The sequence below is a fragment of the Tigriopus californicus genome, chromosome 1, assembly GCF_007210705.1.
Source record: "Tigriopus californicus strain San Diego chromosome 1, Tcal_SD_v2.1, whole genome shotgun sequence".
In the NCBI taxonomy this organism is placed as follows: Eukaryota; Metazoa; Arthropoda; class Copepoda; order Harpacticoida; family Harpacticidae; genus Tigriopus; species Tigriopus californicus.
Window position 1 is genome coordinate 6,598,007 of NC_081440.1, and position 9,434 is coordinate 6,607,440.

Consider the following 9,434-nt stretch of genomic DNA (forward strand, 5'->3'; position numbering starts at 1 on the left):
AATATGTTCTTTCTACGTACAAGCAATGTTTCTATTCAATGTCAATATGAATTTGTCAAAAGTCAAGATCAAGCTTGATTAAAGTTGCGATTTTCAAGTATGGCATCACAGTTATGAAATATTGACATTAAGTAAGTTTTAAGTTATATTGCAAACTATTTTCGGGTTTTTCTGCCTGTTTCAAAAAAGTGAAACATTTCCATTTATATTTTAGTCATAGAAAACGAATATTATATTTCTTGGTAATTGCTTTAAGACATAAACGGAGCAATTTGTAGTCAAATTTGATGCAAAGGCAACCATTGAAAACGTGATATCGTATCGTTTACTCAATTCATTTGGATAAAACTGTAGTTGGAAACGCAATTAGGTTTGCTCCCAACATCGATTGATTACGTTTTTAAGAAAATAATGTCTTTTTTGGTTTTAAGTGGATTAATATACTAATCTGAGCTAAAATATGAGATGTTATTTTACAAAAGTTGTTTCTCTTGTTTCAATAACAACGAAATTCGTTACTATAAGTCTTGGCATTTGCACAAAAACTTTATTAGTGTTGTGGGCATCACCGTGTGTCTGAAAACAAGTGAACGTGAAGAGTTGCTCCTGTAAGGAAAACTTGTTTTGACAACCATGCGGAATTTACGCTCAGCGGCAAAACAAGTTAGTTTTCCGACCTTTATTAATGTTATATGACGGTCTTTCTCTGTTTTTTTGCCCTTCCTTTTGTCAATCATTGCTGACTTGCCAAATCCGGTTGTAGATTGAAATAAGCAATGTGAAATGTTGATTTATCTCAAAGTGGGAAAATCTGTCTCGGTAAAATTTCATGCTTCAACCATCAAAAGGCATCAAACGTGTTAAATTAATCATTAATAACCGCGAGATAAATGAAAAAACCTATCTTACAAACAAGGCAAAGGTGCAAAGTTAGTCCATCAATTCAAAATAAGAGTAACTTTCCCTTTTGATCGCTACAAAAGAGTTCCTACTGTTAACTAATGCTCACCATTTTACGAGAAACGACCCACCTTTTCAAATGACTGTTAGAGGCAGAAACACCGCAAATGACAAAACTCACAAAATACGAGTATTTGCGTGAACATATGGCAAATTATCACTATGCATCTAAATTCGCCGCAGTACTCAAACAAGACGCATGATCATTATCCCAACGATCAATGGTCCACAAATGCCATCAGATTCTTCTGTAGATATGGTTTCATAACTTAAGGTGGGCTGCTTTTGGTCATACACTTCATAAATACCCAAGAAAGGCACAAAATTGTGCCATAGAGTTGAAGCATAATACAATGCCACTCGTGGGGCTTTGAATTCGATATGTTGATACATGCAACAAATTTCAAGGCTTATCTGCTTTTTAGAATCAACAAGTGTGATATTGTATTATCCTACTTAACATATTATCTTAAGTTGACCTTGAATTTGAACGTGGAAGTTAGGTAGTGCAATCATTCCCAAACCATTTAGTGTTCACTAGAATCTGCGGTTTAAACTGAAAAGCAGAAAGATCTTAAGTGGGTGCCTATCCAGTATATTGCGATACCATCGGGTTAGATTGTAGCAGTTAGGTAATCGTAGCCACACTGACATTATGAAATATACGGCTCATCAAGCACAAAACGCGTGTTAAACGAAATTCAAGAAAAAAATGCAGTGCGGCAGCTTGATTTTGGGCATTTTGTGGCACGAGAATTTAGACAAACATCACAGCCAATTGCCTCCGTGATCCAACTATATTTTCAGCTATCGACTGAATTATGTTACAAAACTGAAATATGTCATTTTAGTATACGTGGTTCTGTCACTGCAGTAATATCGTGGTTCAATATCAGGATACGCACAGGTTGGTTGTGATATTTGTCTAAATTTTCCATGAACCAAATGCCCAAAATCAGGGAGCAACATTGCAGTTTTCTTGAATTTCCTTCACTTCACATGGCTGATACTTACTGAAACATTTGCTTGATTGATTTCTACCCAATTGTTGTCATTGTAGAGAACTTCATAACCCCGCACTACATACACGTACTGCCTATATCTCTTTGTCATTGAATGCATTCGTTAGATAGAAATAATTAATGCTATGATCGAACTTTTTGATTGGAGTCTGTGGTGGTTCAATGTAAAACAGAAATGAAACAGCTTAAATATATCACTGAGTTGAAAGACCAATTTTCCGACTTGAGACGGACAACAAATTGTTGGAAGCAGAAAACATTCAGACCTAAATTCATCGTCAAGAATGCATTGATATAACGAACCGATTGCAAACAACTGGCATCTGAAGTAGATGTAAAAAAATGTCATTGCTTTGATTTCCTTCTCGCTTCGATATCTTTTTGTATCAGCTGGAAGGAATTACAGCGTATACTTCACATTTCACTAATACAAGAAGAGATAAAAAGGCTCTAAGGGCATGAATAGAACTTGGAAATGCTCTAGTTTGCTTTCATATTTGTCCCTTATATCTTGGGATTTTATTTGGCATGTTATTTCGATTTCACTGAAACCTGGTTATGATCCAATATCTTGCAGTCACTTACTTTTCTAACTTACTAAAAGCACCAATAGGATTACGATGAATGAAAATAATTTGGTTAGTGTACAAGGTCTACTGCCAAAAAATAAGTACATGGTCAATTACGACCTGTGGTGGAATAAGATCCTTCTAACGGTAACAAACAATCCAAGGTCATTGATGCTTCATATAATTTCCGGTCTCCTTGACCTACCTCTTGGCAGTCTCATCTGTGTTCCTGGAGACACCAAACTTCCTTTAGATGTTAGGAGTTATGTCACCAAATACAGGTTTTTGGGTCAAGTTTGCCATTCGCAAAGGAACTGTATTAAATGTTTACAACAATGAACTATTCAGAAATGAAGGACAGGTGTCCATCCCTCTTGCCAGATTTGTAGCTTTCAATTGCGCCTCAGACCTATGGCTGGAAATGTAAGAATATTAATGTTCAAAATGTGCACACGTTTATATGGGACACCAGATGGGTGAAGGTAAAAGGCAAATTTGAAACCTCAACATTGTATATATTTGAGTTTTTTGACCAGCCTTAACAACAATGTAAATAGCTTTTTTATGACAACTGATCAATAATCTTTGTGAAGATTCGAATGTTACAAAGTTTACAAAAGCTCTTTGATCTTTTTCTGTTTGGAGCCGAACTGGTCTTAATTCAGCTTTGGAGAAATTGACCTTGGTCCAGTCAGGGCAAATAATTGATCATACTCATGTCGACATATGTATGATCAATGGACTGCATTCCGGTCGTAGACTTTTTCGACTTCGATTTTTTTATTCCAATGCTGATTCTTCGGTAGTAAATTACGGTAACGTCATCTAATTTGCCAAGGTTCTTCTGTGGAATAATATCATCGCAATTCATACAAAAATGTTAGCTGCTTGTTTTGAGCGTTAACCAATCGTTATCTTCCGACCATGCCACAAAGCCTTTACTTCAACCAATCAAATGAGTTATTCATTAGGGTTTTTCCTTCAATGAGTTGGTCATCTTGTGGCTGTTTCCATTTGGTGGTTAAGCTCATTCAATATTGACTTTGATGTTTTCATCTCAGTTCCTGAAAAGGCGTCACCAACGAGCGATAATGGTCCATTCGTGGGGCAAACAGATATACTGTGCTCAGAGAGGGCGAGAATTAACCAATTCCGTTCATCGATTGATTCTATTGAGAAGGGCTAATGCAACACTTGTCTGTCGCTCCCCTTTCCGCAGTCAATTTTCTTTCAAGCGAACCATGCTCAAGGAGAGTAGCAATAAACGAGCCACGCCAAAGCTCCTCATCCCAATCTATTGTCATGATAATGTGTTGGTGGAATGTGGATCATCTCTTCTGACAGAATGACTCGCTAGAAAAGGGGGAGCAAGTTGGATTTTCAACAACGCCGAGCGATAATTTCAAATGATTAGCAAACGTGAAGGGCAAGACGAGCAAGATGACAAGAGTCCAGGCACCGTCATGATACCTGTGAAAGCTTGCATCAAGGCAAATGCAACTATTCCTGGCTTGTCTCGTTTTGATTTGTCGGAAAGGAATCATCTAGGGCGAGGTGACATGATCCGGCTGAGAAACGAGAATATGTCAACCATCTGGTCAAAATATTTGGCTGCCATCTCAAACAAAGGGATCAGTTAGGATTACTATTTCAGCTCGTTTAATGGTATAAAATAGTCATGGTTGAGGATATCCTGTCGTTGCTTAACGGAGAACACAAAGAGCTTGTGGAACACATTTCGGGATCCTCTGGAATGACACTATCAAGAATAAAGAATGGAAAAGTCAGTGAATACGACTGGAAATTGAGCTCATGATCCCAGCGAGTTCGTCAAAGTCACGAATCCCTATTCACTTGAGAAAGCCTCCTGAGCCCTGTTTAAAATATATCAATTCTTACTCCATTAATCACGATGCTAATAGCCAGTGAAAATAAACTTCTATTGTGAACTACCTTCATACTAATGGGATTGTAATCCTCACAAGTTCAAGATGGAAAGTTTATGATTTTCATATAGCTCTATATTCATGTAAGATCTGATCTATCAAGGACTTAAAGCTGACGAACCCAGCTAGCCCTGGAATATAAGGTTAATCAGGAATTTAGGTCAAAAATATGCACAAGATTGACGGATATTCTGGTGCAAGAATAACGTCTACATACATATTTCCCGGGAATATTTGAGGAAAGTAAATTGAGCAATGAATGAGCCCGAGAAACAAAGATGAGAAGAGGAATTCTTTGGCTTGACTAACTTGGATATTGAAGACTTGAGGTGCTCTCAAGACGCATGTTCAGCCTCGTTTGAATTGACCAATTCAATTTAGTAATTGACCCTAAAACCTGGGTTATTTAAGAGCTCATACTTTGAAAACGTACAGAATCAGATACCTTTCGTACTTTCTCTGAATACTTAACAGGCCCAACTTTTCTAGCCTTTCCCAATACTAGAGCTCTCTCAATCTTTTTAAATTCCTGGTAAAATATCTTTCGACAAGTTCGACCTTTTGCAAACATAATGAACTAAACGGCGTCCAAATATCGGAAACATATTCAAGATATGGCTGTACAGTACAATCGACTTGTAAAGAGTTAGCATCGTTATACTATCTCTGGACTTAAAAGCCCGATATGTATAACCACAAATTGAAAAGATTCGCTCATAGGGTTTTCATTTCGTTTGGAGGATTACTCCTAAATCATTTATGGACGAAACCTGTTTTCAATAACTTTATCTCTCTTATATTGGCGTGGAGTGGTGTCACTTCAAAGGTCATTGAGCGGAATTTAAAGCCAATCAAGGCAATATTTATCTCAACAACCCAAGAACAGATTCGATTCTACCAAACTGGAACAATGGAGATTATAAAAAAGTGAGGGCCTGATATGGTGCCCTGTGGACACCCGATTTTTCTTCATGTACGTATGTCAATGTGGGATAATTGCTTCTTACCACAAATAAAAGTTTTTGCCCAATTGAAAACCTGACCTTGAACCCTATCTCGTCGAGCCTGTTAACTTAAAGGCATTAGCAAAGTCAAGATAGACTACATCAACTGACTAGTGATTTTCTAGTTTCTCAAAGACCTACTCTACATATGTATATATTATCTCAACCGTGGTAAAATGCGCTTAAAACCTGTGCTGGCTATATGGACTGACTTCATGGACTTCGAGAAGTTCTGCAAGCTTAGCTTACTTTTAAAGCACTTTCGCAATATTCGAAGATGAAACGTCCTAAAATTACTGAGGAGTGCTTCAGCTCTCCCTTTGAAGATTGGAACAATGAGCGAATGAAACATCAATCCAAAGCCAAATCATATATTGCCCCAAGGGCTTGGGACACTTGAGGGCAAAGTAAGAAAGAAGTCCTGTTCCTTGACAGATTCACGGTAGGTGTCATTTTCATTGGACCGTAGAAGACGGAGGGGATGGAAAAATAGTTGGAGATCATAAAGTAGCCAAAAATGGGGACCCCTGTTTCGAACCAACTGGGGGATTTTTCCGATTCGCATTCTATCAAACTCGTCAAATTCCTACTATTGTACACTAGAGAAAAATAACCATTGCTCCAGAACTCATCAAGTATCTAGCTTTGCTGAAGATATGATGATGGGTAGACAAGGGGCCTGGTCTGATCCAAAGCATGATTTTGTCCCATGTGTTGAACTTGTGCTTGATTAGTAACAATGGACTAATTGTTCTAAGCCCTGAAAATTGAGAAAAGACATTTTACGACCTCATGGTGAACGAAATCAATATTAATTAATTGAAGTCCTCTGTTTCGAAGCAACTGAAGTTCTGAGCAATGCTGTTTGATCAAAACTGAAAACAAAAACGATGAGCTTTTTAATGTGAAGATCGTGGTCAGACCTGCAATCCTAAAGCGCATTTTTACTTCCCTTCTCTCTTCCAGAAGGCAAAACGGATCACGTAAAAATTCGCTTTCCGATAGAGAATCCACTAAAGCGTTCCTAAAAGCATTTAATGACTCATTTTAAGACCAATACAAAGTAAGAATTGGCTTGCCCAGCTTTACATGCAAATGAAGAATTGACTTGAATTGACTTCCGTCTTATTGACTTACTCTATTCTATTGATCCCTTTGCGTCTAGTGATCGAAACTCAATCAAGTCAGTCCAAATTATACATTATTAAAACATCCGCGCGTCACGAGGTCTCGTTAGGAATGACAGTTAGCCACAATTAACTTGCTTTCTGATTTGCTACTTGTTCCGATAGAAGAAGAACGTGCCGAACCTAAACAATCTGGCAAGAACAGACCCACGCCAAGATGAGGATAGTAATAATGTTTCTGATCTGGACAGCTATTCAACTCAACTAATGCAGGCAGCACCAGTTCAAATATTGTTCGTGCGTCTCTGTTTGAAGTGTTTGCCTTTGGAAGCAAATCTCTGGAAAAATCATTCATTTCGTTTATTTCCCAACTTCCTCTTTCCGGTCCATCATATTCTAAACTCCCAGTCAGTACCTCAATCATCTCGCCTCTCTCCTCTCTCTATCTGTACGGTGCGTGTTATGAGTGTTCGGATCTACAATGTTCATCTACCCTACCCTACCAGAGCTAGATAGGGTCAATAACATATCTGCCATGTGAATAACCCTGAGGCCAGACAAGCTTAATGAGGAAAATACAAGTTTCCCTAAGATATTTGATATTTGTAATTTCATTCCCCATCGATGTAACCGTTAACGAAACGATTCTCAGTTGCTCACGGAATCTCGACGTTTTCACGCAGGGGATGTTTTTTCTCCCTGCCTTCTCATTGAATTTCACCCGTTTTGTCAGCCCCTCTGGCGTTTCGACGGAATGAATGCCTGGCTTGCATTGTTGATCGACAATGTATTACATTGACTGTTTTTGGGATGTCACGAACTGGGACAAGTAGTCGCATAAAATCTACAACAGTTATGGTACCACCAACACAAATGGGGGAGCTGATTAGTACTCCAAGATGCTTCCTATGCAAGCAAGCTAACTTCTGTGGATGGCGTCGCAACTTGACGATTGAGGGTAGAGGTGGATGAAAGCCAATGAAGCAAGTCCAATCTGTGCTTGGAATAAATTGAACAACAATACAGGGCGTGGGTGCTTTGACAAATTCCTGCTCAATTTCTAAATCAATGTGCATTCACTCGCCAAGGTTTGGGGCTCCTTTAAGTGATGAAGGAGGTGAAACCGGGGATCATTGTTGTGTACTCAGTTGCTCGTTAAGATTTGTCCAAGACAGGCTGACTTGTTGTGCCTTAACCTTTTACGAAGTCCCAACTCATCCATTGTCCAGTAACCGTGCTTCTTGGGTCTCTGTCCTTACTTTTAAGAGAGCTTTCTTGTGACAGTGTTGGGTATAATTCTGTCATGGAACTGCTCTCTTCATCGTAGGACTTTAATTCTTCGAGGATTTGACCCGTCACTGAGAATACCACCTTTCGAGAGAGCCAACTTCCCGACAAGCTGGACCTTCGTGCATTTGCAAATGAAGAAATCGTTTTCAAAAGGGTATATTTAGAACAGTGGTCATTTCATTTTAAATATTGAAGGCAAGGTATCGTTTGAGCGACAAAATATGAAATTTGAATTTATCTATCTATTTTGAAGATTCCATTCATAGAATCCATTTATTAATGACATTATAGATTTTTTCTCCACATGCATATTCAGAAACATAAGTTTTCTTAAGAAACAAAATGTGGAATTTTCTTTGATTTGAAAACTCTAGTGGGAGGAGACGTGGAGTAGTGGTTAGAACAGTTTTCTAGCATGAGAGAAGTCCCCTTTTCGATTCTCCTCCCCGACTTTTCTCAAGGAAACTTTTAGACGCTAACCACACCCACAGATGAAGAACCAATCTGATACGGACTTTGACACTGCCTATCGGAAAAATATAAGGGCGATGCGATGGCTAACTTCGCTGGCCGGGCGAGGTTCACCCCTCCGACCCTAGCTTCATTTATTCAACATTATTAACTTTTTTCCAACAATATTTCTGTTTAAAATCATCAATCATTTGGAATTTCAGTTTAAAAAGAGTAATTCGAAAAATTGAGCATCTTACCCAATTGCTAAATTTTGATAATGACATATTTTTCCAATATTTATGGCTTTTCTTACATAATCAAGTTACTTTAAATATTGTTAGGTATATTTTTGAACTTTTAAAGATGCGTTTGATGTTAGAAAATGAGACGAATCATTTTGTCTTGTAAAGGAACATACATGTTACTTTTTACATGTATGATAAAAGCGCAATTCAAATGCTCCTTACAAATATAAAAAAGTATGATGGGATATTTGATATACAGCTGCTAAGCTTTTCTTTAAGTTTAAGGTTTAATTTTAGTTAAAACCACCCAGCCACTGAATGTCCTGATTGTAGTGTGGCTTTGACTTTTTAACATTCAAAATATGTTAATGATATTTGTTTTGACGTTGCAAAGTAATGAATTGAGATCTCAAAAACACGTTTTAGTTTATATCTTGGCGTGTCTGTTTTCTACATAGTAGACTAGTTGCTATATCATATTTATGTATTTTAAGAAGGCATAGCATAGATTTTATTAATTACTGATTCTAGATTAGGTAAAGAAATAATATGATTTAAGGTTTAAAAGTTTGTGCTTGTCAACCCCCTTTTGGACAATTGTCCTTACTTTTGGACACTTTCTCCGAACTTTTTTTTGTCCACTTTTGTCCACTTTTGGACCTTGAAGGAACCTGTAAGAGTAGCAAGGTCTTTATTGTTTTCACTAGCTTCCATATTTTGGAGGGATCAAAATTGTAAACCTTTACATTCATCGCAATTGACTATAAAACCGTGTTAAGGAAAAAACTCATGGATATTTTTGAAGATGTATTGCAAAA